The sequence below is a fragment of the Macrobrachium rosenbergii genome, chromosome 53, assembly GCF_040412425.1.
Source record: "Macrobrachium rosenbergii isolate ZJJX-2024 chromosome 53, ASM4041242v1, whole genome shotgun sequence".
NCBI lineage: Eukaryota > Metazoa > Arthropoda > Malacostraca > Decapoda > Palaemonidae > Macrobrachium > Macrobrachium rosenbergii.
The window spans coordinates 31237824-31247823 of NC_089793.1; the positions used below are offsets into that span (position 1 = coordinate 31237824).

General features: G+C 39.1%; 1 long non-coding RNA gene across 1 annotated transcript in view; it reads left to right on the forward strand.

Moving 5' to 3' along the window:
• The window catches only part of LOC136834394 (uncharacterized), a 260020-nt gene that overhangs the window by 16749 nt on the left and 233271 nt on the right, over positions 1-10000 (forward strand). The window lies entirely within an intron of this gene.

Consider the following 10000-nt stretch of genomic DNA (forward strand, 5'->3'; position numbering starts at 1 on the left):
ACCAGTTGACCCAGCTGTGAATGAGTACCAGCGTCAGCTAGGACTCAAGGAAAAAAGGGTATGGGACACGCAATCTCATCCCATAAAACTAGCTGAGAACCGGAAGGATTCCACATTTCGAGCGCCAATCTCTAAAGGGTTATGGTTAGTAGAGAAAAAATTACATATCCAGTTAGTCCCGTAGGGGGCTTAGTGCCGTCAGTGCACCATGTGAATTACTTAAGGTTCTTTGCAGCGTCCCTTCGGTCCCTACCTGCAACCCCTTTCATTTCTTGTATCGTACCTCCGTTCGTTTTCTCTTCCATCTTACTTTCCACCCTCTCCTAACAATCGTTTCATAGTGCAACTGCAAGGTCTTCCTCCTGTTATACCTTTAAATCCTTTTTACCCTCAATTTCCCTTTCAGCGCTGAATGACCTCATAGGTCCCAACGCTTGGCCTTTGGCCTAGATTTTATATGCCATCCCTACGTTTGCAACGACAGAGAAGAAGAGAGAGAGAGAGAGAGAAGAAGAGGGGGGGAGGTTTAAGTAAGGGAAGCTGCGAAAGAACAATAAATGTCTTTAGCCAAGAGACAAATGACCACATCAACCGGAGGAGGCAGAGGGACATCAGCCGGCCAGGCGTAAATTAGGAGAGGAGCCAAGTCTCGCCCCGACTCAAAATGAATCTCGCCTATCGACAGCATCATCATTTTTAGAGGAAGAAGAAAATATACAACTTTTTTTTTTTTCTTCAGCTTTTTTTGTCTGAAAACGTGACCTAAACACCGACGTTAGGGTTGAGCGAGGCTGATAGGATGTGATCCACGGGAAGAAGAAGAAGAGAATGAGAGGGAGAGAGATAAGGAAACGTAAGGAGGGGAAGAACGCTTACACAGAGAGAAAGAAGGAATTAGATCTAAATAATGTGAGAGAGTGGGAGAGAACGTAGATCGTGAAAATAAAAGCATAGCTTATATGCCAGGGCAACACCACCATCGCCGTCAATACACGCCCGTCCCATGTGCTAGAGAGAGGGAGAGAGAGAGAGGAAGAAAGAGTAGGCTATATATATATCACATGTACACACACTTTAGAAGTAACCCAACCTTCCCTCTACCGAGACTGTTCTTAGACTCTCACTCACCTACCCAACCCCACCTCAAACTCCTCGGTCTCCATCTCTTTCTGCCCCTCCCCCCACCCCCAACAATCTCTATATCCAACACCCTCCATTCTCCACCTCCTCCCTCCCCCCTTGAGAAATTTCTCCGATTTCCGGCTTTGTTGTGGACGTTCATCCGAGTCCGTGTTGCCTAGAGGTGTGTTTTGTTTGTCTCTCCCTTTCCTTAACAGAACAGCACCACCTTGGAATGAAGTGAATGAGTAGTTTTGAACACTTAATTTTCCATCGCCGCCATTTTTAGATGGAGAGAGTTCGCTTTCGGGAATTAAAAAAGTTAAGAGGCAAACTTTGTCTCTATTTTAGGGAATCTGTGGTACCAAGAGCTTCGCTGCACAGTAGCATTTGCAACACCGGAGATGTGATTTTTTGTCTGTAAATTTTTTGTATCTGCTGTGCATTTCACTTTGCAAATTCATTCTGTGAAGGTAGTTCAGGAACAACGAATTATAGAGAAAACTCAGGGTTTTTTTTTTCTCTCTGGTGTACTGTACAGTTGTTTATATCTCCTTTCACAAGAGTATAGTTTTGCACATAATATGAGCACTGTGTGTGTGTTGGGTTGACGGGGGGGTGAATAGTACATCGCTAATTTTAGACAGCTCGCTCTCTCTCTCTCTCTCTCTCTCTCTCTCTCTGGTACATTGCTACCTTGCAAAATTAGCGGGGGTATTTAACTGTAATGTAGCAACACATTCATTTGTCGCATGGCTAATTGAGTAAGCGTTTCGTATACATTTATATTATACTTCTGATCGCTAGTAATCCAAGTTATTGCTATATGTTAATTTCAGCTGGAAATTAACTCTGATGGAGAATTATATGAATTGTTTATTTGCTGGTCTTGCGTTCTCTAAAAATCAGTGTATTGACTGACTTGACCATCATTAGTGTGCACCTCACGTGGTGCTCTGTAGGCATTACTTAAGGTTCCTTGCAGTTTCCCTTCGGTCTCTAACTGCAACCTGTTTCATTCCTTTTACTGCACCTCCGTTCATATTCGCTTTCCTCCGTGTGACTTTCCACCCACTCTGATCATTGTTTCATAGTGCAGCTGCGAGGTTTTCCTCCTATTACACCTTTCAAACCTTCTTACTGTCAATTTCCCTCTCAGCGCCAAATGACCTCACAGGTCCCAGCGCTTGGCCTTTGGCATAAATTGTATATTCCATTCCAATCCAGCCATCATTAGCGAACACGTGTATACAATAGGAAATGATCTCTTATAAGTCATCTACCTGGGTCACTGGTCGTAGAATAGTCTATGGGTAATCTCATCAACAGTTGAAGGTCACTGGTGCCCATGTGGCACATTCACGTTGTTTGTTTGACTGGAAAGTTCGAAAACATAGGGAGTTAGTGCCGTCAGTGCACCTCACGCGCTGCACTGTAGGCAATACTTAAGGTTCTTTGCAGCGTCCCGTCGGCCCTTAGCTGCAACCCCTTTCATTTCTTTTGCTGTACTTCGGTTCATATTCTCTTTATTCCGTCTTACTTTCCACCCTCTCGTAGCAGTTATTTCGTAGTGCAACAGCGAGGTTTTCCTCCTGTTACACCTTCAAAACCCTTTTACTTTTAGTTTCCCTTTCAGCGTTTAATGACCTCATAGATCTCAGCGCCTGGCCTTTGCCCTAAATCTTACGTTCCATTCCGTAATTTTTCGTGCGTTCAGAGAAGTGCTCCCTGAAAAGAAACTTAGACTCGCTCCAACTGACATTGCAAACCAGATCTGTCATGTGCAAGAAAGTCCCGTGTTTTTTTTCTTGTTTAGTTATAAATTATATATTAATGATCGCACTCCCGATGATTTAGGGAAAGGGGAAAACGAACTTGTCACTGGGGTTCTTTAGTTGTTAAGTCGTGGTAGTTTATTGGAGTTTTATTTTCTTGTAAATGTCTTATTAGTATGTTGTTTGTGGCATTTCTTTGGTAAAATCATTTTTATTGGTGGGTTTCTAGATAACATAAGCATGATAAGGTAACACAGTAACATTTAAAAGAATGGTCTCCTACTCTTTTTTTGAGATAATGATGTAACCATATCTTAAGCTGTCTCTGTTGGTTGGGTATAATTCAAGGGTCCAAATCATGCTGCCTTCACCATTGAAAGCTTACCACATGTAGGGGGGTCTTTGTGCAAAGATGGGTTTAGGCATGAACCTTCACAACCAACAATTATAAGACCTACAATAAGAAAAAATGCGTGAAAGAAGTAATTCCCAGCCTGGTCTACTGTGGTTTTATTGATATACGTTGTCACTGAAACAAAAAGCATTGGTTGCGCTATGATGAACAAATTTCACTATTTCAAGACCAAGGAGAACATGGTGTTCGCCTGGTCTTTATTTCCTGTTTAAAAAAAACCACTTGACGGCGGTTTTCGGGGCCATTGTGAAAGTTGAGTCTAAATCATGAATTAGAAGCTTTGTGCCACTAATTCTTCTCGCTAGGACACTTCGCATGCTTTATGTACTCAGTTGAGCAGGTTGCTACGAAAGGGAATAGCAAATATGTGAAATATTCAGTCGTTTGTTCAACAGTGACTGAGATTATAGTGCTTATTAATGGGATTCCGCCGTTAAGCGTTTTGGGTAGGCCATAGAAGTAGGGGAGAGGGAGGTCTGTTGTGATCCCAAGAATCAAATGTATTATTATAGCTACCCACACTCCTCATTGATTTATCCCGTAGGGTGGTAGTGTGCACTGTAGGCATTACTTAGGGTTCAGTGCAGCGTACAATCGGCCCCTAGCTTCAACCCCTTTCACCTTTTACTCTACCTCTGTTCATATAATCTTTCTTCTGTCTTACTCCCAAAAATTGTTTCATAGTGCAACTGCGAAGTTTTCCTTCTTTTACACCTTTCAAACCTCCTCTACTCTCAATTTCTCTTTTAGCGCTGAATGACCTCATAGGTCCAAGTGCTTGGCCTTTGGCCTAAATTTTGTAATCCATTGGATTGGACTGGGTTATGGAACTACCCAGTGATAGTTTTTTGGTGGTAGGAATTTTATTACTATGCTTTTCATAGGAGCTTTGCTCCATCACCTCCACCCCTTTTTTCTGCCTTTGGCTCACTGATGATTTTACTAGAAAACTGAAATGTATTCATCCCTCGAACAATGACTTTATCAGATTACGGCAAGTATATATATATGTATATATATACATATATATGTATATAATATTTATATATATATTAATATTTATATATATGTATGTATGTATGTTTGTATTTACAGAGACAGAATCAGAGTTTGAGTGAATCGTTTAAACTTGTTTATTAGTTGGGAGGAATTAACAGAAAATATAAAAGTTATTCCTCTGTGCATGTGTTTAAAATGGTACACACAAATGTAATGTAAACACATGCACACATATTTATAAATTGCATATATAAATGCTTTATATAATATATGTAAAGTATGTTGTATAAGTAATACATATATATATATATATATATATATATAATATATATATATATATATATATATATATCCATATAAGCCAAGAAGTGAATAGTTGTATTTGAACAAATGTATCAGGACCACCACCGCTACACAACCAATAAACTCTACGGGGGCTAACAGCCACGTTTCATTACCCCTCTGGTAAGCCTTTTTGGTGCCAGCTGTCGCCACAAAAAACTTATTCCATATCCTGGTGTTGTTGGCCCCTGTTATCGCTTGAGGGGTTGTTTTCAAGTTGAAAAATGATTCTTTTGATATTTTCTTTTGTGTTGTGGCTTCCTCTGAATCTCCAAGTAGGGGAGTAGTGCCATCAGTGTACCTCATGCGGTGCACTGTAGGTATGACTTCAGGTTCTTTGCGGCGTCCCTCCGGCCCCTTGCTGCAACCCCATTCATTCCTTTTACTGTACCGCCGTTCATATTCTCTTTCCACCTTACTCTCCACCCTCTCCTAACAATTGTTTTAAACTGCGAATGCTAGGTTTTTTTTGTAACACCTGTAAAACCTCTTTTACTCGCAGTTTCCCTTTAAGCGCTGATTGGCCTCACAGGTCCCACCGCTTGGCCTTTGACCTAAATTTTATATTCCAGTTCCGGTAGAATGTCGTCATAAGGAAGAATTAAACTTTACCCCTACTCCTATGATCAAGGAGCATTCACCTGTTAAAACCTTGAAAGGCGCGAATTTTAAAGAGGGGAGTTACGTAACACATTGTTTACCAAGAACCACTAGCATAAATACGGTACGGTTATTTGTTCTTTGGGAAAATAAATTTTTATTCGTTATTTCTAATGAAAAAATATCTCTGGAATTTTTTCCGGTGATGGAATACGACGGACGAATTCAGAAAAAGGTTTGTTATGGGAATGACATTGTGTGTAACCGAGGAGGCAGACAGTGAGTTGGAAAAATTTGATTTCGTTGATGTTTGGACGGTTCGGCAAATAGGGACCACAAGAACGGTAGGCAAGCAAAGACGACGACCTCTCTCTCTCTCTCTCTCTCTCTTTATATATTTATATATATATATATATATATATATATATATATATATGTTATATATATATATATATATAGATAGATAGATAGATAGATATAGAAATATATAATATATATATGTGTACATATATATGTATTTTTATGTATGTACATATATATATGTATATACACACACACACACACACACACACATACATATATATATATATATATATATATATATATATATATATATATATATATATATATATGTATGTATATAATATATATGTATATATTATGTTTTGTGTGTGTATGAATGAAACTCAGTGGTCATTACGGTCATAATGCTTTCCTCACCAGAAAAGTCCCAGAGTTCGATCCCCTGGCGAGGGAGAACGCTGTAAGCACGTTACCTCAAATCTCAAAGCCTGAGCGGAGACGGGTATGGGGCTAGCTAGCATCTTCATCCCCTGACGCTTTCTGAGAACACCCCAAAGGCAAACGCATTATGGAGACATTCACGGCGAGGAAGAAGTGTCTGTACGTGAAATCATATATAAATATATATATATATATTTAATTTATATACATATGTACAGTAATGTGTATATATTATATATATATTATATATATATATATATATATATATATATATATATTCACACATTATATATGTATATATGTGATATTTATAAAATGCATATATGTATAGTATATATATATATATATATATATGATATATATATAAATATGAATAAAGTTATCTTGAAAAGGTTTGACTTATGGGGCTAACAATTTGACATTTATTTAAAGAAATTAAAAGTGAAGAGGACGCAGATTGCAAAAGGATTAAAAATATTGGAGCCAGAGAAACTGTGAATATCTTTTGGGTTCCTTGATTTTGTGACCGATCGATTTTAGAGGACCCCTAAATTTATGTGAATGGCCTTTGTAAAAAACATCATGGTGACTGCCTCGGATATCACAAACAAATATTGATACAAGTTTTTTTAAAATTTGCTAATTTATTTGTTTGTATGCTTACCTGCTTGCTAATTTTTGTGTCTCGAACTCTTGCACGCAAGCATAGAGAATATATTTTTGGCATGCTTTATCTGTATATGTGTGCATGTATGTGCGTATCTTTGTGCGTGATATGAATCTTTACATAACTTCTTTAGAAAATGTGTGTCTCCAGAGAGAGAGAGAGAGAAAGAGAGAAAGAGCGAGAGAGAGAGAGAGAGAGAGAGAGAGAGAGAATTTTGGCAGTGGACTTATTGATGTTCATTTAATAATTACGAGCAACAGCTTAGCAGACGGGGTTGGTGGAAGAGATTGATTACTGAATAACATCGAAAGTTAGGGTATCACAAATGACGTCATGGACCTTGTAAGGCATTCATGGCAAAGTTTATAGTTTAGTTTCTACCCCTAAAGTAACAATAATAATAAAAAAAACAAGTAAAAAATGCTTCGAAGTTTCTTCGGCGCACTCGAGTTTTCTATACAGCTTATGATGCTGTATGAGCCACGGACCATGAACCTTTCAGCCACGGCTCGGTGGTGGCCTGTCCTATAGCGTTGCCAGACTCACGATCATGGCTGAATTTAACCTTAAATAAAATAAAAACTACTGAGGCTAGAGGGCTGCAATTTGGTATGTTTGATGACTGGAGGGTGGTTGATCAACATTCCAATTTTGTAGCCCTCTAGCCTCAGTAGATTTTAAGATCTTAGGGCGGACAGAAAAAAGTGCGGACGGACAGACAAACCCATCTCAATAGTTGTCTTCTACAGAAAACTAAAAATGAGCAGGGAAGGAATTTACACGTGATTATTGAGTGACCTCTGAGGACGCTTAGGTCAGAGTGTTGGTTATAAATCAGATGGAGTAACTTGATCTAAAGTTGTCATTTGGCACGATGCTGCACCCATTACGTTTTTATTCGCGTACCAGGTGACGCACGCCCATAACTGCTGTCGATGAAGGCACTGGCGAAAAGAAATAGAGAGGATGATTTGTGACGGTTGATGACGATCAGCCGACTTAAGGAAATACAAGAAATGTGTGAGAATGAAAGGACGTTGTCGTTGGAGTTTCGGGAGGGGACGTTCAGTTTAATATGCAATATATCCACGATCCACCCCGTAGGGGGTTAGTGCCGTCATTCCTTTTACTGTATCTCCGTTCATATTCTCTTTCTTCCATTTGACTTTCCACACTCTCCTAACAATCGATTCATAATGCAACTACTAGGTTTTCCTCCTGTTACACCTTTAAAATCTTTTTACTGTCAATTTCCGTTTCAGCTCTGAATGACCTCTTAGGTCTCAGCGCTTGGCCCTTTGCCTAACTCTATATTCTATTCTATTCTATTCTATTCTAATCTATTCTGTTCTATTCTATTCTATATACACGATTTAAAAGAGCACTGAGAGGTTTGATGTGGGAGCGGTAGGTTTTAGAGGAAGGTTATCATGAAGCTTGGTAAGGGAGCATTTTAAAATGCAGCAATATTAGTCTTCGCCACATCCCACTGATCGAGCAGAAAAACTCGGGAAAAAAAAGACCCACCTTTCTGCAGACTTTTCGGAGAGAAAGAAAAAAAAAACTTACACGGAAGAAAAACTACCCAAGATGCTAAAGACTTTTCTGAGAGAAAAGGAAGACGAAAAAGAAAAGAGCCGCGATTTTAAGAGCACTTTGAAGTCCATGCAATGGGGAATGAAAAATAGTAGGGAGGAGACTATCTAACGCAAATAGTCGCTAAATCTGAGAGGAATGCCATGAGTAAGTGGTAATGACGCGGTTCTTCTTTAGAGGATATGAAAGGGGCACCATTAAGAGGTCTGGTGATGAGAGCCATAGAAAAGCATTGCAGAATGAAAAAAAAGTGTCTATTGAACTGGAGAAACGCGCTGAGGAAAACGTGGTGGAAATTGATTGACCTTTGTCATTTGAGATGAATAAAGAAAGGGATTGAACACCTACTCGGGGGGGAAAATGACTGAACACATGCTGGGGGGAAGGGGGTGTTTTTTGGGGGGGTTGTCCAAGGGTGGGGCTCAGAGAATGTCCCCGCTTAACAAAAGACATGTCAAGTGGATGCCAAAACACTTGAACATTTTCCCTATTTGCGAAGTGAACTGCTGACTTCAAGGTGCAAATATTTCCTTTTTGACTGAACGGTCTTTTTTTTTTTTTTTTTTTTTTTTTGTCTTGTCTCTGTTTTTGTATGTGCATGTGTGTGTGAGAGGGAGAGAGGAGCATAAATTTAAGTTACGGAAAGACCAGATTTGGTACGAGACAAAAAAAGGGCGGGTATTAAATTAGTGACCGGAAAAACGATGTAAAAAAAACTAGCGAAAGAAGAATCATAACTAGTACAGCTGATACAACGTGATGTACGTATAGAAAAGTAAAACATAAAATACAGTACGTAATTTTGCCGTTGTGTTTTTGCGCTGGCTTGCTACCACCCGATTGTAATTAGGAGCCAGACTGCTCATATGTCACAGTAATAACAGACTAATAACGTCTTGGTTAATGCAAGGTATCATATATCTCGTTTCTTTGTGCCTTGCGTTCTTGTTTTAACTCTTCGTTCGTGCTGATTTTTGGTTATGAGGAATGGTAGGACTCCCACCCCACCCTCTATCTCTCTCTCTCTCTATCTCTCTCACACACACACACACACACACACACACAGTTCTTCTTAACAGATATTGGTTTATTTTCTCGCGGCAGTAAACATCGACTCGAAAAATGAGACAATCAAAATGCCGAGGAAGTGGAGCTACTCAGCCATCATGGGCTTTCCACAAATTTATACCATTGCAGCGCTATACGAGACGAGGTCATTCGCGGTCACAAAATTACAAAGGGAGGCGTTTAACAGCGCGGCCAAGATATTACAAACGGCGGTTTTTATGAGCTGCTTACGACATCGTAAAGGAGCGTCATCACTATTGATAAATTTTCTTTTTTCTTTTCTACATCTCTCTCTCTCTCTCTCTCTCTCTCTCTCTCTCTCTCTCTCTCTCTCTCTCTCTCTCTCTTATTTCGACTTAGCTTTTCCTTGCTTAAGATGCTGGCAAGTTTTAGATGGTTCTGGTCCTGTCACTGATGCTAAACAGAGGTCTCTCTCTCTCTCTCTCTCTCTCTCTCTCTCTATTTGTTCAAAATAGCGAGTTTTTAAGTTCGTCTACGTAAAAACTAAGAATTAGGAAAGATTCCTTTCCCTCTTTCGCTGTTTCTTTCATATATAAATTTACTGTTAATGGACACTTACACAAACGCATATACACACCTATATATAATATGTATATACATATATATAGTATGTATATATATATATATATAATATATATATATATATATATATAT